Source organism: Mobula hypostoma, chromosome 29, assembly GCF_963921235.1.
Source record: "Mobula hypostoma chromosome 29, sMobHyp1.1, whole genome shotgun sequence".
Classification (NCBI taxonomy): domain Eukaryota; kingdom Metazoa; phylum Chordata; class Chondrichthyes; order Myliobatiformes; family Myliobatidae; genus Mobula; species Mobula hypostoma.
Window position 1 is genome coordinate 12,847,266 of NC_086125.1, and position 25,967 is coordinate 12,873,232.

The window sequence follows — 25,967 nt, forward strand, 5'->3', positions numbered from 1 at the left end:
AGAGGAGTTCCTCCGACAGATTGTTCCTCCCCCTCCCCCCACTGTATGTGTATCCTATGCAGGGCTTCACAGTTTGGTATGGCAACTGTGCTAACCAAAGTCGCAAGAAATTACAAAGGTGTGAATGCAGCCTGGTCGATCACCCAAACCATCCTCCCCTCTGGCTCTGCTGTCTTGCACTTCCTGCTGCCATGAGAAAGCAGCCCGCATAATCAAGGACTCTTCCCACCCCAGTTACTCACTCTACCATAGAATAAAAGAAACAGACACTTAACAGCGCAAACACGAGGAATTCTGCAGATGCTGGAAATTTAAACAACACACATCAAGGTTGTGGGTGAACACAGCAGGCCAGGCAGCATCTCTAGGAAGAGGTGCTCTTGGCTCCGTCCCTCCCCCTCCTGTCTTCTCCTATCACTTTGGATCTCCCCCTCCCCCTCCCACTTTCAAATCTCTCACTAGCTCTTCTTTCAGTTAGTCCTGACGAAGGGCTTCTGCCTGAAACGTCGACTGTACCTCTTCCTAGAGATGTTGCCTGGCCTGCTGCGTTCACCAGCAACTTTGATGTGTGTTGCAGACACTTAACAGCATGTACCACCAGACTGAAGGCCAGCTTTTATCAGACTGCTGTATAGACCCCCCCCCCCATACACTAAAGATTGGTACTGAAAGTCCCAATGAAGGCTCGGAGCTCAAAATGCCCACTCTTTATTCCTTGTCATAGATGCTGCCTGACCTGCTGAGTTTCTCCAGCATTCTGTGTGTGTTACACTGAAGATTAGTGATTGAGTTATTATTGTCACATGTAAGGACATGCAGTGAAAGCTTTTGTTTGGCTGCCATCCAGACAGATCATTCCAAACATCAGTATATCCAGGCAGTATAGAGGGGAAACATTAATAATGCAGAAGATGAACTCTGGATACCCTAATGACCGTTGCACTTTATTTGTTTATCTACTCTGCACTTTCTACGTAACTGTAACTCTATATTCTGCATTGTTTTTTTTCCATACTTTACTACCTGGATAGCACACTACCAAAAGCTGTTCACTGTATCTCGGTATACGTGCTTGTTAAAGGCGCCACATAAATGCAAGCGGGATTATCTGTTGCTAAGCGATTCCGGCACGACGAAGTCCATGCCAGGCTTTCCTTCTTCCTTCCACCCCTATATCCCGGTAAGGTTGGTTGTGCCTCCTGCTTCAGCGGGAGCGACATGCCAGATTTTCAAACCACCAGATCGCTGGCGCTGGTGTATTTCAGTGGAGGTGGAGAGCGGGGCTGTCGCTATTTGCAGCCCCGTAGCGCCGTGTATCTCCCTCTCTGTCTTTCCCCCTCTGTGTGAGAGTGAGTGAGTGAGTGAGTGAGTGTGTGTGTGTGTGTGTGTGTGTGTATGTATGTGTGTGTGTGTATTTGTGTGTGTGCGCGTATGTCTGTATGAGAGACCGTCTCTCAGGCTCCTTCCCTCTCTCCCTCCCTTTCTCACTGTCATCCCCTGTCTGTCTGTCTCTCTCTCTCTCTCTCTCTCTCTCCATCTCTCTCTCTCTCTCTCTCTCTCTCTCACACACACATACATACATACACACACACACACACACACACACACACACACACACACACACACACACACACACACACACACACACACACACACACACACACACACACACACACACCTACCAGCATTAAGCATCTGTCTTGTGTAATTCAGGGGAGACCCAGTGGATTTTTTTAAAAAAAAAGGAGAGAGAGAGAGAGAAAGAAAAAGGGGGAAAAATCTACCGGCAGCAAGAGGATGAAACCTTTCGCGTCAAGGTTCCCGCGCTGGCCTTTCACTGTCTGAGAACGGGTAACGGAGCTGCAGTATCCGGATGGGAAGTCGCGGAACAGCGGAGCTCTGAGACTGATCGTTGTATTTTTGAGTGAAGATCGGGATTTCCAAGCCTCCTCCCTCACTCACACACTGACACACATTATATATATATATATATATATATATATATATATACGGCAGAGAAGGAGAGGAGAGAGGGGGGAAAAGCGGAACGTTACCAGGTTTCTATTGAAATACTGAAGAGATCCCAGCGGCTGGATTTCGTCCTTGTCATGCCAGCGGCGCGGAGCTGCGGCGGATTCGGAGCGTCTTGATCCTGGTGCCCGGAGAGAGCAGGTGAGGGAGCTGGGGGGGGGGGGCAGAGGGAGGGGGTCGGAAGAATGCGCGGGGGGATGGGGTGGGGGAGAGGGAGGGGAGCGGTGGGGAACCGGGGACGGAGCGAGGGGCAGAAGGGATGGTGAGAGGAGGAGGGGACATGGGGGTCGAAGGAGAGCAGGAATGGGTAAGAGGGAGAGAGCTGGGGCAGTGAGAGGGAGGAGGGGGGAAATGGCTGCTGAGTGTTTGAGAATGGGTGGGAGAGTGAGTGAGGGAATAACTGGCCCAGGGAGAGTGACCAGTCCTACTGAGGTCCGAATGGTCAGTAAGCGGGAAGAGTGACTGGGGTGAGGTGTGTGTGTGTGTGTGTGTGTATATCGGTGGGGTTGAGGGATAGTGACGGATGGTGAGGAATGAGAGTGGCCGGAGAGTGATTAATGGTGGGGTGAGGGGAACGGTGACAGTGATCTGTGGTGAAGGGGGAGGGGAGTGACAAGTGGTGGGGGAAGAGTGGTCTGGTGAGGGGACGGGTGGTGATTGGTAGCGTGGAGCAGAGTGACCGGGGAGTGAAGGTGGGTGGCCGGTAGTGAGGGACAGAGTATTCGGGGAGGGTTTGGCCGGTGGTAAGGGGCAGAGTGGTCGGGGAGTGAGGGGTTTGGCCGGTAGTGAGGGACAGAGTGTTCGGAGAACGAAGGGGGTTTGGCCGATGGTGAGGGGCAGAGTGATCGAGGAGTGAGGGGGTAGTGATCTATGGCCGGAGAGTGACCACAGAGAGACTGACCTCGAGGGAGGGGATGGGGGAAGGACGAGAGACCCTTGAGGCGAGAGAGTTACCAGTGTGAAAGGGGTGGGGGTCTCCGTAGAGGAAAAGAAAACGAAAACAATCCGCAATCGGACCGCATTTTCCTCAGATATACAGTATGTGTGTGTTTAAAAAAAACCCACGGGTAAACAATGCGAACGATTGCGGAAAATCCGCAATGGTTGGGCAGACGATGCCGGCCCCGGCCGCCCGGGGAGAGGGTGGGTGAGGCGGGCTGAGTGGGGGTGTGGGGGGACGGCCGGGACCCGGGGCAGCTGGCTCCGAGCGGGTAGGGAGAAGCAGAAAGCGCCCTGTTTGCGTTGGATCCACTCACGGGATCGGCAGACAGGATGCATCACCTAGGATGACTGATGCTAGGGCACCTGTGCCGGTCTCCCTCGGCCTCTGTGGCTGAAGTGACGTTGGCCTGACCGCTTAACACCCCTTTCCCCTTCGTTACAATCAGCGGCGGGCTGATTAGGTAAGCTTTACCCTGGTAAAATCACTCTTGCAATCGACACATAGCAAAGCCTTATGGTGATTGGTGTCAAACCTGTGTGAGTATGTGTTGTGTGTGTGTGTGTGTGTGTGTGTGTTGTACCTCAAATGATTGCAGCTAATTCATTCCTTGCAGTGAGGTTGCTGTCATCCCGGCTGCAACATTAACACGATAAATATTTATACATTTTTATCCCCCCTCAAAGATGTGTTTGCAGGAGGAAATGAATCTGTACAATTATTGACATGCTACGGTGTAGTGAGGTATATTCGGCAGATGCGCACATCCTCCCACAGTCTTACACTTAATGTGACACACAGGGCTGTTCACATTCACAATAGCAGTCCAAGAACTGTTTAAATATTGCAACAGCGTTTGTATCGGATTTGGGGCGGGAGGAAGTGAAAATGAAGGTACTGCTGAAAATGATGGGTCCAAATGTGTTTGCCCACTAGGTGGATAGCCCAGTTATTAAAGGGCTTGCCACCTGTGTGTTTTGAGAGCCACAGATTAAATATTAAAACAGTGTCCTGTATAATTGGTTGTGATAGATTGTCCTAAGAATGAGATTCTCACTGGCCATTTCCACTTTGCTGCCATATTTTCATTTTATTCTGAGTACGCTGTTCAAGGAGAAATATTGTTGGTGCTTATGCTGCTGTTTTGTGGTATTTGTTTTGATGAATGGATTCATGTCTAAAAGTGCAGCTGAGACTTTGGGATCTGTAGCAGGATGAGATGCATCAGAAACAATGGCTTGTAAATTGCAATGCAGGTCTGCAACACCCCCCCCCCAATTCTAAACTCCCTCTGCCATTTGTTTAAACCAGGCACTTTAGAGCAATTATTTGTGTGCTCAAACTTCAAATTCTGCGAGATCTTTATCGTTGGCTCTCTCAGCAGTGCCCAGCGTTATTTGTCCATAGTCTTGGAGAGCAGAAAGATTCCAGATTAAAAGGGGCAGTGGAAAGGAAATGAGGATATAGGGGGGGAAAAAAAAATCAGTTTTTAAAGAGGTGATAATGAGCCCATTTGGGCAATGCCCAAACTATCAGCTTTCCATCCTTCAACGCAACAGTCCTTGGAGAGTGGCTCTCCGAGGGAGCTTAGTCATGGCAGCCATGACAACTGACATCTGTGCCATTCTGGGCGCCGTACTTAGGCTTGTAGTCTTCACTTCCCCACTGTGGTTGTGGTCTCAGATGGTACCGGAGCCAAGCAAGGGTCTGGTGGGGAGAGTGGAGACGGGTATCACAGTGTCCGCCCTTGCCTTGTTGACGAAGTGCTCAGAAGCTAGAAGAGCCTGGTTTTGTCCTTCAAAGAACAAGGCTGCACTTCTGAAGGAAATCTTGCACCCCCCCCCCCATTCCTGGCTCAACATTGGCATCATGTTTTTGTGTTAAAAGGTTCTCCCTTTTTGTTTTCCCCACCCCACTCTCCCCCAACACTTGCCCTCTCTCCCCCTCCAGCCCCTGCTTGGCCCCACTGGACACAGCATTTTCGGAGTCTGCACAAGCACAGCCTGCGTCAGAACTGCAAGGGCTTAGAGCAGACTGCGTGTGATCTGTTCAGAAGTGCGGTATTGGCACTGGTGCTGGGATCGAGAGGCCGATCTCGGCTTCATGCTGAGCTCTATCAATACTGGGAAGATTCATCGACTCTTCTGAAGGAGCTTCCGTCCACACCGTAGGCACCTGGTCTGAGATGTAGATTGCAAGAACAAGTTCAACCTCCCCATCTTATTTTTTGTTTCACTGGCCTCTTTTCATTCTGCGATTTTGTCTTTTCCTTTTGTTTCCTCATTTAAAAAGAGTAACACAACTGTGTTGCCATAAATCGGCAACTGTGTCATTACGCAGAGATGTGCGCGGGCGACCATAGCTGATTAAACGGCGCACTCCTTCCAGCGCGCTCTCTAGAACAGGCAGTTCCCGGTTTTCGGAGCTGTGTTGACTAATTTCAGCTGGTCGTTCATAGAGAAGGTGCAATCGTCCTCGGTGTCCTTGCATGAGGGAAGGAACATTTCAGATGGGTTGCTACCTGTGGCTCGGTGTTTGAGCAATTCCAGCCAGTAAGCCCAGTCTCTACCCAGCGGTCTCTTTGGGGATTGGGTGAGAGAAGGATTGGCTCCCATTCGAATCCTACCCACCCACCCTAAATGCATCTCACATCGGCCATTTTATGCTCAAGATGAAGAAGGCACTGTCGTAGATTAAGGTAGGCTAAGGAATGTAGTAGACCGGTGGCTTCCAAACCCTGTGAAGCGTTTCAGGTGAGAGGCTTGGGGGCCAGGTCTCTGTTCTCTGCAGATTCTGCCGACTGTCACTTCTTCCATTACCACCCTTTCTCCTTCAGACAGGATACAGTGATATATGAGCAGTCATTTGGTTAAGAAGCACTGAGAACGGTTAGTGGTGAGAATGGTCAGGTACACCGTGACAGGGAAACCTTGCAGCTGTGCAGGGATTTGCTTTCTGTATTTTGACAGTTTCACTTATTCACATCCTCTCTGTAATATTTATATTCACTACCAGTTTGCAGTTGCTGATTCTCTGTGCTCTCTCCTCATTACCCTCCATTTTCACCATATCTTCTTGATCTTGTTATCTGCCTCCCTTTCTCTTTCTCTACCTTTAGCGCTTCATCTCTTCCTTGTCCACCATGTGTGCTTGTGTGGTGTAAATTTACACACGCTTCATACATGTGTGCGTGCGATGTGTATGCACATTACATGAATGTTAAGTGCATAAGAAATTTGTGGATATATGTCTCTGTGTGTTTGGATTGAAAATGCACATACGCAGGGTGTTCTGTGTGTTTTTGTGCTTGCCTTGTGTGCGTGTGTATATGTACTTAGGTCCTGTACATGTGTGTGCGTGGTTGTATGTTTGTGTGTGCATCTGCGTGTGCTCACACAACTTATTTGTTCGTGTATATGTGCCAGGGTTTAGTGTGTGTGTGTGTTCTCTCTCGCGCGCATATCTGCTCGATTCTTTATCTCTCCGTCGATTTGCTTTGCTCTCTGAAGTCAATATGCTATGCTTCCCCCCTTGCCATACTTTCCTCGTTGCTTTTCGTATCTTTCACAGATTTCACGGTCTTGCCTCAGAGCTGGCAAGGCACCTCTTCATTCATTGTATCTCTCTCACTGTGCCTCGTTCTCTCCATCACTGCCGCACGTCCTGAAGTACGCCCCATGCACCCCTGAAATGGTGCGGTGTTGGAATTAAGTGTTTTTTCTCCATGTGGTGTTCAGTAAAGAAGCCAGAACATCGAGCGCATTCAAATGATTGTTTATATTGCATTGACTGAAGGTCTGGGTATTTTGGCAATGGAAAGCAAAGGCTAGTCAGACTGAAGAAATGTGTGCATTTGTCAAACTGTTTGTGTGTACACATATATATAGATTATAATATATATTTAGAGGCAGCTAGGGAGATATGTATGTAATTTATTCCCAAGTATTACAATTCAATCGGTCTTGGTGTGATACATGTTGTTTTTCTCCCAGTGTCTCTTTCTCTATCAATCTACTCTCTGCATCCTCCTCTGTAACATTCCACTCCTTACCTTTTAGTAACTTCTTAAAAAAAATGTGTGCCTCTCTCCAAAATACATAGTTCATGATTCTTTCTGTTTGTATTCCTCTTTTGGACTCTATCCCTTTGTCTTTATTGCAATGTCTTTGTTTCCCAGTCTGTCTCTGTGATTCTTTCAGGCTTTTTGTGTAGCTATATGTGAATCTGCTGTTTACCTCTACCTCCCTCTCTGCCTCCAAGTGTGTGTGCGCGAGTGTGAGCGCGTGTTTCTGTTGCATTAGGGTCTATTTTTCTCATGCGTATTGCAGTTCTATATCCCATTCCTGTCCCTTATCCCTTTTCCTCTCCCTAATACGATATCTATTGCCTTCGATTCTTCCTGTCCCTCTCACCAACTCTTTGCTTATCTGTAGCTCAGACGCAGTCAATGTGTTTATGTATGTGTTTCTCTCTCTCTCTTCCTGTGTCTGTCTCTCCCTTACTCTCTGTCTCTCTCACATGCTTTGTCTCTCGCTCTGTGTCTGTGTGTATGCTTCTATTTTTGTCTGTTTCTTTCTCTTTCTCTGTTTGTCTCCCCGTCTCTCTCCGTGTCTGTGTGTCTCTCTCTTTGAATCTGTCTATCGCTCTCTCTCTCTCTCTCTGTCTGTATGTGTGTGTATGCCTCTGTCTTTGTCTCTCTCTCTCTCTGTACTTACTCCTCTATATTCCTCTCCTCTCTGCCTCTCCCTCCCTCTTCTTACTTCGCTATCTCTTTTCACCCTCCTGAACCCTTTCATTCATTCTCTCTCTCTCCCTTTACTTGACCATCTACCCCTTCTCCGTGTCTCAACTTTCCTCGCTCAGATTTTATCTGTCCTCCTTCTGGCCTGCTTTCTGTCTGTTCCTCCCCCTTGCCCGCCTTCTGTCTCTCTGTATCTCCGTGCGTCTCTGTCACTCTCTCCATCTGATGCTGCCGGTCCCTCTCTCTTTATCCCCACCTCTACTCTGCAACTCCTTCTCCCTTTCTCCAGCTCTCTGTGCCCCTGCACAGTTCCCTGAACACTGCAGCTTTCTAAACACACGTTTTCTCTCGGAAAACATCTGCACAAACCCGTGACTTTTCCTCACTTCCCGTTTGCAATGAATGTCAAATTGTGTCTGTGATCAAGGAACAATGAAAGGCGGCTGTGAGGGGGACCTCCTATGTGTCACAATCAATTAGATGAGTGGTAGACTGTGCTGTTAGGGTATTGAACAAAAATACTCAGATATCCAATGATTAAATTAATCCCAACATCCCAATAAACACCAGTGCTGTGCTGTCAGTATATGCTCTTCTCAAGATGGTAGATTTCCATCAAATGGCCAGATCTGTTGTAGAGAGCTCTGTATGGGAACACAGCTTAGGCTGTGACCAAGAAATGTCAGAGCCTTTACCCCCAGTTACCCATCATGTAAAGCTTACAGTAGTTCAGTCTGTTATTAGTCCTCAGCTCTATCGCATTCCTGTCTGCACGATCCGATCGTTGCTACCAGAGATTTCAATCTATCCCTCTCTCCCAGATTTTCCCCAGAGGCATTTGAGGTGTTTGTTTGAAAAATGACGGAAGATATATATTCCCTTCTGCAATCTCTCAGGATGAGCTCAACTGCTATCAGGATGTAAAGACTGACGGTTTGTTGCTCTCCTTCGGTCAGGGGATGGAATATCTACATTGGGTTAAGGCAAAGCTGCATCAGGAGTTGCACTGTGTACAGTTTTGGTTGCCCTGTTACAGGGAGGACGTCATTAAGCTGGAAAGGCTTAAAAGAGTTCTACGAGAATGTTGTCAGGACTCGAGAGTTATAAGGAATGGTTGGGCAGGCTAGGACTTTATTCCTTACGAGCATAGGAGACTGAGGAGTGATATTATAGAGACGTATAAGATCATGAGGGGCATAGATATGGTGAATTTCTCATTTTTCATTGGCTAAGTATTTGCACATTACCCATGTGATGTAATTGTTTCAATTATGCAGCCTATTAACTAACTTAATCCTATCTAAGGAACTTCTCTTATCTTTTGCATAAAAGTGTTAGATTTTTTAGAAGTGACACCTTTATTCTTTTGACTATTCACCCCTTAGCACTGTTTCTCAGCTCTTTATTTAGTTTGCTTTGTATTTGTTTGTACTCTCGGAAATCTCGGAATTAGAACAGCTCGCCATTCTTGACTCCTGGAAGAACCCTAAGGATTAGAACCTAAACAAAAAGAACAATTGATGTGAATTAATGCAGTCTTTTTCTCCAGGGTTATGGTTTCAAGAATTACAAGGTATAGGCTTAAGGTGAGAGGGGAAAGATTTAACCAGGACCTAAGAGACAACTTCTGAGGGTACGGTACATCTGGAAGGAGCTGCCGTGGAAGTGGTTGATGCAGAAACAATAACAATGTTTAAAAGACATTTGGACAGATATGTGGATAGGAAAGGGTTAGAGGGATATGGACCTGATATATGCAAATGGGAGCTGGGTACCCCCCATTGGCAGACCTACCTAGCTGAACAGCATCATTTGACAGGATGACGGGACCAAGGATGACGTCTAGTGCAGACTCAGCAAAGGGAGAAACATCTGCAGATCAATGAGCACCGTAAGGGGACCAAGCAAGCAAGGTGAAGCTGGACCAGAGCTGTGTTCTGTCCACACTCGATTACGGGTCAGAACGCTGACGCGTGACAGAGAGTGACCTTGCCAGGCTGTCGTCATTCCACATCACGAACCTCCGGAAGATTCTCCGTACTTTCTGGCCCAGATCTCCCACCACACGCTACTCCTCCAGTGCCGCCAAGAGGACGCGGCCACAATTATCATGAGGAAACACCGGAGATGGATTGGGCACATGATGCGAAGAGTGCAACCCCATCATCGAGACAGCACTCCACTGAACCCTGAAGGGTGGAAGAAATGCAGAAGACCAAAGGCAACTTGGTACCGTACCGTGGATGCAGAAATTAGGATGCTGAACCACAGCTGGGGCAGAATAGAGCAGATGGCCAAGGACAGACAGAGTTGGCGGACTTTCATTGCTGCCCTAAACACCAGCGGCGTAACAGGCCGTAACTACTACTACATGCAAATGGGACTGGCTTAGGTGGGCATCTTGGTTGGTATAGATGAGTTGGGCTGTGGGGGGGCCTCTTTCTGTGCTGTATAACTCTATGATTCTACATTAATTCATGGAGTACGAGCATCACTGCCAGCACTTTTTACCTATCCCTAATTGACTGTGAAGGTGAGGGGAGTTTCAGTGATCTTGAAGAGATGGGAATATACTAATTTCCAAGTCAGGATGATGCATTGTTTGATGGACAGGTTGGGAAGTGGGGACAGACCCAGATCCTCGCCCTTCCAAGCAGGCTCCAGCTCATCTGTTGGAATAGGCAGCAGTACCTCTATTCAGGCAGAGGACAAGACCTCTCTCAGATGATCTTGTGTCCAATTCATAGGAGCTGGCATTATGTGGTGTGTCTTCCATTCATCTCCCACACCTAGCAGGGCAGGCCGTGACTGTGGAACATGGGACAGAGCATTAAACCATTATCCTATCTTCATAGAACCTGCTAGCTTCCTGCACTTCATCCAGCCTTTAGCCGAAAGACACGACTGCGAATTCAGGGAATGTGTGGGCAGCACCAGGCTGACTCCCAGACCTGGGTCAATCTATCAAGCAATCTTGAAAAGATCAGCCTGTTAAAAGCAAACTGCTGGAGGAACTCAGCAGGCTGAGCAGCATCTGTGGAGGCAGAGGAATGCTTGACTTCATCAGGACCGATGCAGAATCTCCACACAAAATGTCGGCTATCTCTGTTTCCACAGATTTTGCTTAACCCACTGGGTTTCTCCTGTAGCTTGTTTTTAAGATTCAAGATTGCTTGTTATTATTCTTCGGTATACTATTGTAAAGGAGAACAAAATGATTGTTACTCTGGACCCGATGCAGCATAAAAAAACACAATGAGCATGAAAAACACAATAAAATAAATTCAAATAAAAGCAATCCTATTAAAAAACAGCAATGCACAGATTGCTGTGATTTGACACATGAGGGGTGTTCGATGGCTCTGGGCCTGTACTCTCTGGAATTCAGAAAAATGAGGCGTGACCTCACCAAAGCCTATTGAATGTTGGAAGACCTCGATAGATTGGATGCGGAGAAGATGCTTCCTAGGGTGAGGGAGTCTAGGACCAGAAGACACAGCCTCAGAATAGAAGGACGTCCATTTAGAACAGAGATGAGGAGAAATTATTTCTTTAGCCAGAGAGTGGCGAATCTGTGAAATTTGTTGCCACGGGTGGCTGTGGAGACCAAGCCATTGGATATATTTAAGGCAGCGGTTGATAGATTCTTGATTGGTCAGGGTATGAAGAGATACAGGGAGAAGGCAGGAGACTGGGGCTGAGAGGGAAATTGGATCAGCCATGATGAAATGGCAGAGCAGACTCGATGGGCCAAATGGCCTAATTCTGCTCCTATACTTTATGGTTTGATATACATAGACTGATTTAAGAACTTGAAATGATGCTTGATGATGTGTATGCATTGATGGTGGGGGTTGGCATGGTGGATTAATGGATGGAGCTGTTGATCAGCCTGGAGGAAACATGGGATGATATTGTTATGATGGTTTGATGGTATCCATTTCTGGGATACTGCCTGATATTGCCTACCATGTCTTTAAAAACAAATTCTCCACCATCATCCTTCACGTAAGCTCCGTCTTCCCACCACTCCCCCCACACTCACTCTATTCCACCAAGACTGGTACCCCTATCAGCAGTGAGAAAGGGTCGCTGGTGCAGGGATCCTGTGGGGGGATAAAAAGAAGTGGGAAGCACTGTGCACACAGACCATGTAAAGCCTCATCCTTGGGTCAGCAATATTCACTGGTCTAATGTTGCCTGGTTTTGTGGAAATGGAGATATGTACATTAATAGCTGTGGCCTGACCTGATCAATTTTTGTTAAAGACAAAACCAATAAATTGAAATATATGGGTAGTTGTCATTTTTTATGGGCTGCATTTTATTTCACGAGTCTTGACAAAATCACCAAATTAAGTTTGGTAATAAAGCGCGTAAAACATGGGAAACAGGCAGGCTGTGTGGAGAGAGAGAGAGAGAGGATAATACAGGTTAACTTTTTCCCTCCTCCTCACAGATTCTGCCTGCAGGGATTATTGGAATTTCACCATTAGCGAAAAACCAGATGAATATTCTGACACCCCGTCCTAATTTCCCCTCTACGAAGTTTCACTGAAAAGGGAGAATGCCAAGTTCACATTCTGACGCAGCCACGGGGAAAGTCCCAATGAAGGTTTTCAGCTCGAAATTTGAGCACTTTTTACTCTTGTCCATAGATGCTGCCTGACCCGCTGAGTTCCTCCAGCACTTTGTGTGTGTTGCTTCGGCCACCTGAAACCACAGATTCCGAAACCTGGAACTACACACAGAGCACCGGAGGAACTCAACAGGTCAGTCAGCATCCAGGGAGGGGAATGGACAGTAAATGTTTTGGGTTAAGGCTCAGGATGTGGACTCAGGTTCAGTGCAGATAAAGAATCTCAACCCAAAACATGAAGTGCCCTTTTCCCTTGTTTTATTCACTCTGATACAACCCATTTGGCACATCCGTGGATGTTTAAATTAGGCCAAGCGTCTCCTGCAATCTTAGTGGTTGGTTCCGACTTCTAAAGCTTTGACAATATTTTGATTTTTTCCCCCCACTGGCTCTGCATTTAGCAATTGAGAAAAAAAAAATTAGTCGAATTGACTCATTGTGTTTGTCACTACTTGTGGAAACATTGGAGTAACCGGGCTTTTTATTAAAACACTAGCCCGGCTGCGGAGCCTTACTAGGCTCTCTGTAGTTTGTTGCCCACTCTATCACAGCCTCAATAGGAAGATAATTACAGCCTCTCTTCATTTCAGTGAAATGATATCTATACTGATGCAAAACAAACAGTAACTGACCTTCAAAGAGTCAAACAGTTTTACTAGCATATGCCTTGCATTGATAGTTTCATGAAAATTTAGGATGATGTCAAAATCAAGTAAATTTATTAATAAAATTATCAACTAACTTATTACCAAAGTAAATTTATTATCTATTTATTATTATATAGGCAGCAGTCACGTTACTAGATACACCTGTACACCTGCTCGTTAATGCAAATATCTAATCAGCTAATCATACGGCAGTAACTCAATGCATAAAAGCGTGCAGACCTGGTCAAGAGGTTCAGTTGTTGTTCAGGACAAATGTCATAAGGTGGAAGAAATGTGACTTTAACTGTTGAATGATTGTTGGTGCCAGACAGGGTGGTTTGAGTATCACAGAAACTGCCGATCTCCCGGGATTTTCACTCACAACCGTCTCTAGAAATTACAGAGAATGGCACAAAAAATGTAACAGAAAATCCAGTGAGCAGCGATTCTGTGGGTGAAAACACCTTGTTAATGAGAGGTCAGAGGAGAATGGCCAGACTGGTTCAAGCTGACAGTAACTCAAATAACCATGCGTTAAAACGGTGATAGGCAGAAGAACATCTCTGAATGCTCAACAATTGAAACTTGAAGTGGATGTGCTACAGCAGCAGAAGACCATGGATATACACTCAGCGGTGACTTTATTGGGCACAGAAAATACCTAATAAAATGGCCACTGAACGTATGTTCCCCTATGTGACCTCGAGATTCATTTTCTTGCAGGCATTTCCAGGTATATAAAAAAAAAATTAGAATTTGTGAAAAACTGACAAACAACCAATGTGGAAACGATGACAAACCATGCAAATAAAAAAGAATACTGAGAACGTGAGTTGAAAACGTTCGGACGACACCAAATGTTTTGCAGCCCATGAGGTAGCTTTCCAAGTATAGTCACTGTTTTAATGTCAAAAACAAGGCACCAGCTTGTTCAGAGCAAGCCAGTATGGATCGTATGTTTTATTGATGAAGTGAAACAGACCATGTCGAATTGCCTTCTTGATTTAAGCATCCCATTCCCTGTCCATTGACTTCAACTCGGGCAGCGTGTACGTTATGCAGTGATACCATTATCATCAGCGGTCTATGTTAAAGTCGTTTTAGGCCCATGGCAGGGTGAACAAGGTGGTGCCAGTGATGCCCCTGTCCAGGGCTGGCACAGTGACACAGGGGCTCCCAGTGTCGGACACCCAGGTTCAGTCCTGAACTCGGGAGTATGATCGTGAGCGTTTCCTCCAATTGCTCCTTTTCCTGCCCACATCCCAAAAGACTTGCAGGTCGGTAGGTGAAATGGCTGCCTTCAGTTGTCCATTAGCAGGTGGGTAAGTGGTATAATTTGGTGGGGCAGGAGCTGATGGGAATGAGGGGGAGAAAATAGATTAATGTAGGTTTGGTGTAAATGGGAGGTAAGAAAACCTGTGTTGGTTTCTGCAACAGAGCTGACACATTCATGAGCTGCACCTTTAAATTCCACCTGATTCTGCAGGAATGAGATGAACCTTGTTTCATGTGCGGTGTACTAGCAAGGAGTGCGAGATTCAGGACCAACTTAACAGAGAATGAGGGGAGGACCAGAGAGAGCTGTGGAAGCCAAAATCATTGTGTATATTTAAAGCGAAGGTTGATGAGTAAAGGTGTCAAAGGTTACGGGAAGGCAGGAGATTGAGATTATGAGGGATAATAAATCAGCCATGATGGAATAGCAGAGCAGACTCAATGGGCTGAATGGCCCCATTGTGCTTCTATGTCTTATGGAGGACTGAGCATCTGTGACCACATTGTGGAAGACCAGCGAGGTGATATCAGACAGTTAGTTAGATTCTGAGAGGGTTATCTGTTTCCCAGATTTGCAATGGCCAATAGCTCCACAGGGAGCCATGTCATATCGGTGAGGTCAAATGCAAAAGCATTGTATAAGGAAGACGAAGAGAAACCTTCTGCTGTTGTGGTGCGTCACGTTCAAGGGAACACAATTAAAATAGGAAAAATAGGAACTGGGTGTTTCAGAGGAGCGTATGTACAAGTTAATGCTAATAACATTCTGAAATTCTCCACCCTAAAGGTTATGGATCAATTGGCCTTTCAGAAGTTTGAACTTAAAACACAATTGTTTCGCACCCCCCCCCCCAGGTCTCACCCTCCCCATGACCTTGACCTCCTCCAGGTCAAAGACTTCGGCATTTCCACAGTCCTCAGGCTCTACATTGTTGGAATACCACATACTTAGCTCTTTCTGGGCATAAGCTTTTGAATATGCTACCTGCCTAATGCTCTCAGCCTGTTTATCTACCTGTCTGTTTGTCTTTCGTTCTCTTTCACCACCATTTCTTTCCCTCTCCTTACCTCTGTGTCTCTCTTTCACTCTTCCATCTCTCTTTCTGCTCTTTCACTCAACTCCTCATCCCATCCCTCCTTTGAAACGTTCCTGAAAACCTTCCCCTGACAGTGCTTTTGACTGCGCTTTAATGTCGGACAGCTTTGGGTTCAATACTATGTGACGTGCATGAGGAATTGCATGGCCTCTATCTATCATTTCTCTTTACCACTACTCTTTTCAGCTTTCCTTCCTGATGTGCCAACCCCACCTCGACACGGCTCTATATCCTGGGCACTTGGAAAAGGCATTCCTTTCTTCTCTCTGCACCTGTCATGTTCTCTTCAGATTTAAACCCACTTCCTTGCTTCATTTTCTCCCATTGGTATACCACAACAGGGGTTGATTTGTACTATTCACGTACCTTGAGTGCTACCAACAATCTGCTTTGCAAATTGGCCAAGGTTACGCACTTTGAGATGTTCAAGCTAGCGGATTGTGCGTCGGCTGTGCGTCAGTAAATCAACACGAGAATCGAGAGTTGGGGACAGGCCACTCAGCCCCTTAATCCTGGTCCATCATTGCACATCTGACTGTAAACATCCTCTGTGGCAATATCAACCTTTCACCTCTACTTCCATTGATTACTGAAATAATCAAAGACTAATGTGGGTGAAGCATCCTGGCTGACAGATGTTTTGCCTTTAATCTCTGTTGATGAAAGGGAGGAAGAAAATGTTGTGCTGAGTCGGTTTAATGAAGAAGGATGGGTCTGTGAAAAACCCATTGGCCTGACTGGAATGCTGCGTGCTGTAGGTTTGCCTGCCATACTTTGAAGGGAAGTTCCTATGCTCTCCCACATTCCACTGCAATTTATGAGGACAGGGGCTTATGCTAAAGTCATGATTGCTGATCGGCAGAAACTCAGCTCTTCCTAGGAGACTGAGGGGCCCAGTTTCACTATCTGGTACACGGTAGTGTAGTGGTTAGCAGTACAGGTGATCCAGGTTCAATTCCTACCACTGTGGGGAGTTTGTACGTTCTCTCCATGACAGTGTAGGTTTCCTTCAGGTGCTCCGGTTTCCTCCCACAGTCCGAAAACGTACCGGTTGGTAGGTTAATTGGTCGTTGTAAATTGTCCCATGATAGGCTAGGGTTATATTAGGGGATTGCTGGTCAGCGTGGCTCGAAGGACAGGAAGGGCCTCAATAAAAAAAAATTATTCTTTAGAAATAATTAATAAATCACAGAGAGCTGATCAGAGTCTAATTCCCTCTTCTGGAATTACCATCTCCTGTCCCCACTGCTGACACAGGCACATCAGAGTTAGCACATCCATTGCTTTGCCACATGCTCAGGGAGTCCCAGGCAGGACTGATGTCATCTGGCCCCGGTCAACTCGGTTTACCATTAGAGATTTGTGCTGAGTGTGTCAACGTTACTGAGGTCCTGAACAGTAAATACCAATATTGTCTGCACTCTACCTTCCATAAATAAGCATCACAGTTAATGTGTTGCTAGCAGCGCCTTTACAATGGGAATGAAAGAACTAGTTAGCACTCTTTGGCTATAATAAGCAATAGGAAGTGTACCCATTTATGTTTAGTATTTCAGAGCTGAATGCCAAAGCTTGGAAAACCTCACATTCCATCAGGTGATAGACAAGTATCTGGGATATAGTGCAACAACTCTGACATAGATGGATATTACACAGTTAGGGAGCGCTACGCAACAGAAACAGGCCCTTTGGCCCATCTACTCCATGCCAGCCTGATCTTCTGCCTAGTCCCATCTACTTGCATCCGAACCATAGCCCTCCACCCCCGCCCCCCATTGATGTACTTATCCAAACTTCCCTTAAGTGTTACAATTGCACCCACATCCACCACAACCACTGGCAGCTCACCACCCTCAGAGTGAAGTTTCTCCTCATATTCCCCATAAATATTTCACTTAACCTCCATTTCTGGTCTTACCCAGCCTGCATGCATTCGCCCTACCTATACCCCTCATAATTTTGTTTATCTCTATAGGATCTTCCCTCATTCTCCTATGCTACAGTGAACAAAGTCTTAAACCTATTCAACCTTGCCCTATAACTCAGGTCCTGGCAACATTCTTGTCAAGTTCTTTTTCTGCACTTACTCAGGCTTATTGATGCCTTTCTTGTAGATGGATGGCATGTTGGTGTAGCAGTTAATGTAACACTATTACAGTACCATTGACCTGCGTTCGATTCCATTGTGACCTTTAAGTGTTCCAGTTTTCTCCAACAGTCCAAGTAGATATGGGTTAGTAGGTTAATTGGTCACGAGGTTGTAATTGGGCCACATAGACTCTTTGGGCCGGAAGGGCCCATTATCATGCTGTATCTCTAAAATATCTAAATAAGGGACCAGAACTGTACACAATATTAATATGCAAGGACTACTTGCATAAGTGTCGTTGCAGTTCCCCGCCGATGTAACCCATTAATATCTACACTGCCGTTGAGATCTTACCTGACCAGCCTGCTGTCCGTCCCTTTCTCGGCCCTCACCAATGCCTGCAGTAGTGGGGCAGTTCCCACCCATCTTTCTGCTGCTTTCAGCACGCTTCTCCCCACCCACACCAGGTGTAGAGGATACCATTAGTATTCTGGCTTTCACTGGTATTGTTAATCCCTTGCTGCATTATTCAAGTGTCACCAGAGTGGTCCTTATAAAAATGTAACATTGTCTCTTTACTCGCTGCTCCAGTACCCCTCCACACCTTGCACCTCCTTTTAAATTCCTTGACGCCTCCTCCTTTTCATTTACCGTCATTTTGTTTTTTCTAGAAATGACCCTCCTGATCACCATGTAGGCCCTGGCATCTCCTTATCACCAGAACTGATGTATTAGAATTAATGTGTCCAACATCCAGCAACTCTGTCTTCCACATTTTTTGGAGCTTTTGATTTATCTGGTCATCATCTATGAAACACAGTTTTCACTGATATCCGAATCTCTCCAAACTGTCTTGCTCTTTCTGTGGCCTCCAGTTTCACAGTTCCATCTAAGTGGAGTAGATAGGTTTTTGATACAACCCCTCAAGAGGCCCTATCCACATCCAAGAGCCCGGGCCTCACTTTCCTCTGCCAAAGTCACTACAGATCCAGGGTCTTCCTGGAGAATACAAAATAATTAATTGTTTTCTTCTTTACTGAATCTTCCCCACCCCAAATAAACAATAGACTTGAACTTGGACCTCAATGCTCTTTTGGTCCAGGATATGGGATTGGTCACACGATACGTTCACTTTCTCTACTTCCCCCAGCTTCCTGCTTCCTCTCAGTCTAACCCTGGACCAGCTTCTCCTCGATTTCCACTATCAGATCCCCTGACTGTTCTCTTGATCCCAGTCCCACCTAATCTCCTCATCTGACTCACAATTTGTTGACACTTTGTATATTCCAGTCTTTACCAGTTCAGACTTCACCCATTCTCCCTTCCTCCCTCACTGTGTCTCTTGACCATTCATTCAAACCTCCCCACCACCCCCGCCTCTTGCCCAAGATGACCTCCTACTCATAGTCATAGAGTAATACATCAGGCAAACAGGCCATTCAGTCCATCCCACTCATGCTGACCATTTCTCCATTTCGCCACAGCAGTCTGAGAAGGTGTCTAACCACCACCAGTTCAGAGTTCATGTGGCCAGTGATACCCAAATCCTGGAAAATTAATAAATGATGAAATGTTTAAAACATGGGACAAGGAATTTGGATAACAATTTAAAAAAACATGATTAATGCTATGGCAAATTATGAATCAATTGGTCTGAAGCTACTCTAGTTCAAGCTTCTTTCTGCTATTACCTGTCTGATGGTTGCCTGTGTTCACCCAAATCCATTCTTTAGAAAACAAAATTAAAACATCTTAAATTGTATTCATTAGTTGTACTGCAGATTAACCAAAGGGAATGCAATGCTCTAATGAGCATAGTGGTTAGAGTGATGCTTTTAGAGCTTGTGAGGTCAGAGATCAGAATTCAGTTCCAGTGGTTTTTGTGAGGAGTTTGAACGTGAACATGTGAGCTTCCTCCAGGTGCTCCAGTTTCTTCCCACAGTCCAAAGTTAATAGGTTGATTGGTCATTATAAATTTTATAAAAGTTAATAGGTTGATTGGTCATTATAAATGTTATAAAAGTTAATAGGTTGATTGGTCATTATAAATTTTATAAAAGTTAATAGGTTGATTGGTCATTATAAATTTTCCAGTGATTAGGCTAGGGTTTATCCAGGGGATTGCTGGGTGGTGCAGCTCGCTGGGCTGGAAAAGCCTGTTCCACAGTTCGTCAATCAACCGATCGATGACTTGTATTTGTGTATGGACTTCAACCTGGTTAAGCAGTTTGAGGTGCTTCAGGGGAGTGACTGGGTGAGCTTTGGAGCTGAACCATCCATCAGTGCAGGTGATCAGCATGTGGCTAAGGGAATATTGCATCCAGCACCCTGGTGAGTTAGAATTAGAGGGGGAAGGGTCCTGCACTAGCAAAGGGTGACTGGGCATGAGCACGGCAGAGCATCTAGCTGCAAAATTGGAGGGAGGCTCTGGAGACTATCACATCCTTGGCATTCCCATCCCTTATTCCTCTGCTGACAACATGCTGAGGGTTACCTGGGACCAGCCATATATTCAGACTTGGGTTTATTATCACTGTGTACAGGATGTTGTTGTTTTGTGGCAGCAGTACAGTGCAAGGATAAAGAAGTATGCATATCTCCAGATGAATTGCTGAATAACTTCACTCAACCTGTTACTGAAATGTTCCCACTGAACTAGACTCTTCATCTTGTGTTCGCAATATTTATTACTTATTTATTTATTCCTATTATTTCTATTTTTTTCTCTTTCTTTTTGTGTTTGCACAGTTTGTTTATTATTTTGCATACTGGCTGTTGTCTGTCCTGTTGGGTGTGGTCTTTCATTGATTCTAGCGTGTTTCTTGTATTTACTGCGAAAAATGAATCGCAGGGTTGCCTCCGGTGATAATAAATTTACTTTGATTTTTGAATCTGGTGCAGATTGCTGGCTATGAGTGTAAATGTGTCTCTGTGCAAGGTAGCATAGCAGAGATATGCATGAATTCCAGTTGTTGGAGGTTGGGAAAATGGGAGCTCGACAGGGACAATGTTCGGCAGTAGGACTGTGTAGCTGACCTTCTCGCTGGGGGACCCGTCGAGTTGTGGTACTTGCTTTAACTGATCCTACCCCATAGGTGGACCTTACACACAGTTCTGTACTGATGACTCTGGCAGCAGCTGCTCTTTCCCTCTATTGTATACTCCAAAAAATTTGAACCAGCAACACATTCGCTGCTCTCTTATTTAGTTTAATACATTTGACATGGATGCCAGAGACCTGTGTCGGTGAGGTCCACAAAACTCTTAGGAGTTAGTAAATAGCTTGGCACAATTTTTCTGAGTTAACTTATTACTCTGTCAGATGGATATACTGATCATTAGGAGATATATCATCATCTTCCACTTGATACTGTCATGGTTTGATATTTACCCGAATATGGCATCAGCCAGATAATCTGTCCCTTTGTACTGTTTCCCATTACTTCCGATCTCTTGGCATTCAGTATGTGATAGTAACCCCTATTCTCAGTCGCCCTGTCAGCTTGTAGTATTTACATACATCTGACCCTTTCCCCAGATGTTGTTTGATGTCTGCCAGCTTCCAATCCCTTGCGTTTCTCTGTTTCCATGGCATTCACTGCTACTGAGTGCCTTGTGTTACAATGTCACTGTGTAACATTCCCCTATACACCTTTCCAGTCCCTTGGGGTTACAGTGTCACTGGGTGATAATCACCTGTAGACAGCCCTCCTGGTTATATTGTTACGGTGTGTTATTAAGTTATAATCAATCCTTCACCCATAATATTCACCTGTATCCAATTCTTCCTGGTTACAGTGTTACGGTGTGATATTCACCTGTACCATGTTGAATTGAATTGAACTGAACTGAATTGACTTTATTTCTTACATCTTTCACATACATGAGGAGTAAAAATCTTTTTGTTATGTCTCTGTCTAAATATGCAATATACAATCATAGTAACTGATAATAAATAGAACAGCCAATGTGACACAGAAATACACTCAAATCAGCGTGAGTTAATCAGTCTGATGGCCTGGTGGAAGAAGCTGTCCCAGAGCCTGTTGGTCCTGGCTTTTATGCTGCGGTACCGTTTCCCAGATGGTAGCAGCTGGAATAGTTTGTGGTTGGGGTGACTCGGGTCCCCAATGATCCTTTAGGCCCTTTTCTCACACCTGTCTTTGTAAATGTCCTGAATCATAGGAAGTTCACAACTACAGATGTGCTGGACTGTCTGTACCATCTCGGCAGAGTCCTGCGATTAAGGGGGGTACAGTTCCCATACTAGGCAGTGATGCAGCCAGTCAGGATGCTCTCAATTGTGCCCCAGGATTTGGGAGCCCATAACAAACTTTCTCAGCCATCTGAGGTGAAAGAGGCGCTGTTGTGCCTTTTTCACCACACACCCAGTGTGTTCAGAGCATGTGAGGTCCTTGGTGATGTGTATGTTGAGGAACTTAAAGCTGTTTACCCTCTCAACCCCAGGTCCATTGGTGTCAATAGGGGTTAGCTTGACTCCATTCCTCCTGTAGTCCACAACCAGCTCCTTTGTTTTTGCAACATTGAGGGAACAGTTGTTTTCTTGACAATATTGTGTCAGAGAGATGACTTCTTCCCTGTAGGCCACCTCGTTATTGTTTGAGATTAGGCCAATCAATTTGGTGTTGTTGGCAAACTTAATTAGCAGATTGGATCTGTGGGTGGTGACACAGTCATGGGTATACAGGGGGTAAGGGAGGGGACTCAGTACGCAGCCCTGAGGGGCTCCTGTGTTGCGAGTCAGAGGGAGCCCACTCTCATCACCTGCCAGCAATCTGACAAGAAGTCCAGGATCCAGCTACACAAGGCAGGGTCAAAGCCGAGGTCTCTGAGGTTGCTGCCAAGCCTGGATAGAATTATGGTGTTGAATGCTGAACTGTAGTCCAAGAACAGCATTTTCACATAAGCATCTTTCTTCTCCAGGTGTATAAGGACAGTATGTAGAGCTGTGACTATTGCGTCATTGGTTGTGTCGGTAGGTGAATTGTAGGGGTTCCAGTCTGGGTGGCAGCAAGCTGCAGATGTAATCCTTAACCAGCCTCTCAAAGCATTTGCTTATTATTGCTGTGAGTGCGACAGGACGCCAGTTGTTCAGGCATGTTACCTTGGTCTTTTTTGGTACAGGGACAATGGTGGATAATTTGAAGCAGGAGGACACTCTATACTGGGAGAGGGAGAGATTAAAAATGTCAGTAAACACACCTGCCAGTTGTGCTGGACACATCCTGAGTACTCGCCCCGGAATGCCGTCCGGTCCCGCAGCCTAACGACTGTCCACTCGTTGGAAACATCTGCGTACCTCAGCCTCGGAGATGACCAGGTTGCAGGTTGTAGTGGTGGCTTTCCTCGGAGGCTCAGAGTTAGGAGGTCTGTGATGGTTTGCAACCCTCACCACGAGTCATGCGTGCTATTAGTTGTGAATCGTGACTCAGCTTTGTCGCTGTATTGTTGTTTCATAGCCCTGATAGCTTTGCACAGATCTTAGCTGCTTTTCTTGAGCTCCAGCTGATTGCCGGCAATATAAGCTATATGTCACGCAGTAAGTGCTGCTCGCACGGAACTATTGATCCAGGGTTTCTGGTTCGGAAGACCCTGGCCGATTTCTGGGGGACAACATCGTCAAAGCACGACTCAATCCTTGAACCCAGAGACATCTTCATCATGGAAGACATTCCAGTTGACGTCCTCCTGGTTACAGTGTTACTGTGTGAAATTCACCTGTACCCTGTTCCTCCTAGTTACAGTATTGATGTGTGATATTCACCTGTGCCCTGTTCCTATTGGTTATAGTGTTACTGTGTGATATTCACCTGTACCCTATTTCTCCTAGGTACAGTGTTACTTTCTGATAGTCACGTGTACCCAGTTCCTCCTAGTTACAATGTTGCTATGTGATATTCACCCATACCCTGTTCCTCCTGGTTAGTGTTAGTGTGATGTTCACCTGTACCCTGTTCCTCCTAGTTACAGTGTTGCTGTGTGATGTTCACCTGTACCCTGGTCCTCCTAGTTACAGTGTTGCTGTGTGATGTTCACCTGTACCCTGTTCCTCCTAGTTACAGTGTTGCTGTGTGATGTTCACCTGTACCCTGGTCCTCCTAGTTACAGTGTTGCTGTGTGATGTTCACCTGTACCCTGGTCCTCCTAGTTACAGTGTTGCTGTGTGATGTTCACCTGTACCCTGGTCCTCCTAGTTACAGTGTTCCTGTGTGATGTTCACTTGTATGCAACTACTCTTGGTTACAGTGTTGCTATGTGATATCCCCAATTCCACTGTATTGCGGATATTTCATTCAATCACTGATTAACTCTCTATATTATATTGACACAGTTCTACTGTTGTTCATTGAGTCCTTTTGCAGCGCTCCCTTTGTGTACCCTGAAGCCCTGAGGGTTGTCAGAAGAATAAGAGGATAGCAAGACTTCAGAATGGGAGGTTTGGTTGTGAGAATGGTGAAAAAAAATCTCATGAAAACTTGCAGCCAAGCCGTTAGACAAGCACCTCAATCAGAACTTCGGTCAGCGCCGAGTAGCTGCTGCAGCAACCTCGCTCACCACTAGGGGCAGAGCGGTCCAGCGAATGGCATTGGCTCCGGCGTCAACGCAAACAGCAGATTTTAACTCATTGAATTGTTTGTTCACAGCCGGGTCCCGTCTGTTGGAATTTCAGAGATCAGCTCATTCCGCTGTCGAGCTGCTGGGAGGAGTCTTCCTTCATCCAGCTCTCTTGGTTTTTAAGTACTGCAGGATGAGGGGTGCACATTCTGCTTGATCTTTCCTGTGAGCAGCAAATAGATAATGAATCGTCTTTAACCTTCTGCACAGCCGCGCATGTTTTGCATGAAAGGCTGTTTTCCCCTCTGCCTGGTACTGTTTCCCCCTTGCTTTGTAAATGAGAAGGTTCTATGTTCCTGCCATACTGATACGAGAAGGTGTTTCAGCACTGACATCCCGAGTGAACGACGGGAGAGAGGCGGACAGAAGGGGGCGGGCTGGGTGGGAGGGACGGTGAGAGAGAGAGGCTGCCAAGGATTAGGTATCAAATGGAGAAAACAAGGGACTTCAAGCACACAATTCGCACAGGTAATTGGTATTGGAAGTGGCGCTTGCCTGTGACAGGATCCTCTCCCTCCCTGACTGTCCCTGTCTCAGCTCTTTTCACCAGTTACACTAGCTGTGCGTATCCAGTGGCCCGCATTGATTGCCCTGTGAATTATGGAGGGTCCTTCAACTCCCTGCCCTTGCATAACTTGTTTGCATTTTGCATTTAAGATTCCCTCCGCCCCCTTGCCACATCACCTCCAGCTCCACAATTCGCCCCACTCAGTTCAGGTCTTTTGCTCATCGCATTTTAGCAGCCCTTCTCTCTGCTTCGTCCTTCTTTATCTCTGTGAACCGGTTGGTAGGTTAACCGGCCGCTGTAAGCTGTTGCTAGCCTGTGAGTGAGTGGGAGGAGTTGGTGGGAAGGTTGGAGAATCGGTCAGAGGAAAAATGTACAGGGTAGTGGGATTGCTCTGAGAGCTGGCATAGACACAATGGGCCGAATGGTGTTCTTATATGGAAGCAGGGAAGTACCCACAAACTGGAATTCCTGACTCTCCTCACAACAAAAAAACCCAATAATCTGGATCGAGCATTTGGTCACCTCTTCCCACATCTCACATGGTTCATGAATTAGTTCGGCCCACCATGACCCTGTCACCCCAATCAGAGCAAAACATCGTCACCTTGTTACAGCGATGTGAAACATTAATATGTCTCACTCTGTGAGGGGTGCTGTGGAAATGCATGTTGCTGTGGAATGATTCAACCGCGCTTCCTGGTCCACTATCCCATTACTTGGAAGTCCTGAAAGGTCAGCATTTGGCCCACCGGATGCTTATTCCTGCAGTCCTCTGAGAAACGCTGGGACCCTGGTTCCGGTGACCGCTTTCCACTCAGCAAGTTCACCAGACAATTTATCAGCACACTTGTGTAAAATCCTTCAAAAAATGAATTAAGAGTTTGTTGAGAGATGATTAATAACATCCAATAGTCTGGAAAATCAGACAGCCTGGCACCACCAAGGTCCCGGGGGTACTGGGTTATTGGAGGCTGACTGTACGTTGAAAGATCTTCATGCCTAATCTGTTGAAAGCTCCAATGAGCTGTCAACATTGTCTGAGTTTTGGACGGAGAGTTCTGCATGTCTTTGCACTTTATAGAGTCATAAAGTCCCTTCAGCCCACCACGTCCATGCTGGCCATCCAGTACCCGTCTGCTGGTCCATTGCCTTCTGCGGACTTGGTTAGTCAGTGATCCACCTGGCTACATTATAAATATTGTGAGAGTCCCTACCTGTCCCAGCCCTCATGTAGTGTGTTCCAGGTTCCAGATTCCAGTCACATTCTAGGTGGAAAGGGTCTCCTAAAGTTCCACCCTAAACCCGTTAGCTAAACCCAAGTTTGATGCAGAAAATCTCCGCTGAACAGCACACCCTGATTTGAAG

General features: G+C 46.1%; 1 protein-coding gene across 9 annotated transcripts in view; it reads left to right on the forward strand.

Moving 5' to 3' along the window:
* Window positions 1-1,264: 1,264 nt before the first annotated feature.
* The window catches only part of LOC134339494 (adhesion G protein-coupled receptor L1-like), a 666,897-nt gene continuing 642,194 nt past the window's right edge, over window positions 1,265-25,967 (forward strand). For all 9 annotated transcript variants that reach the window (XM_063036065.1, XM_063036054.1, XM_063036056.1 and 6 more), the window contains exon 1: window positions 1,265-2,172. The gene's annotated coding sequence lies outside the window, so the exon portion shown is untranslated. The remainder of the gene's footprint in view (window positions 2,173-25,967) is intronic.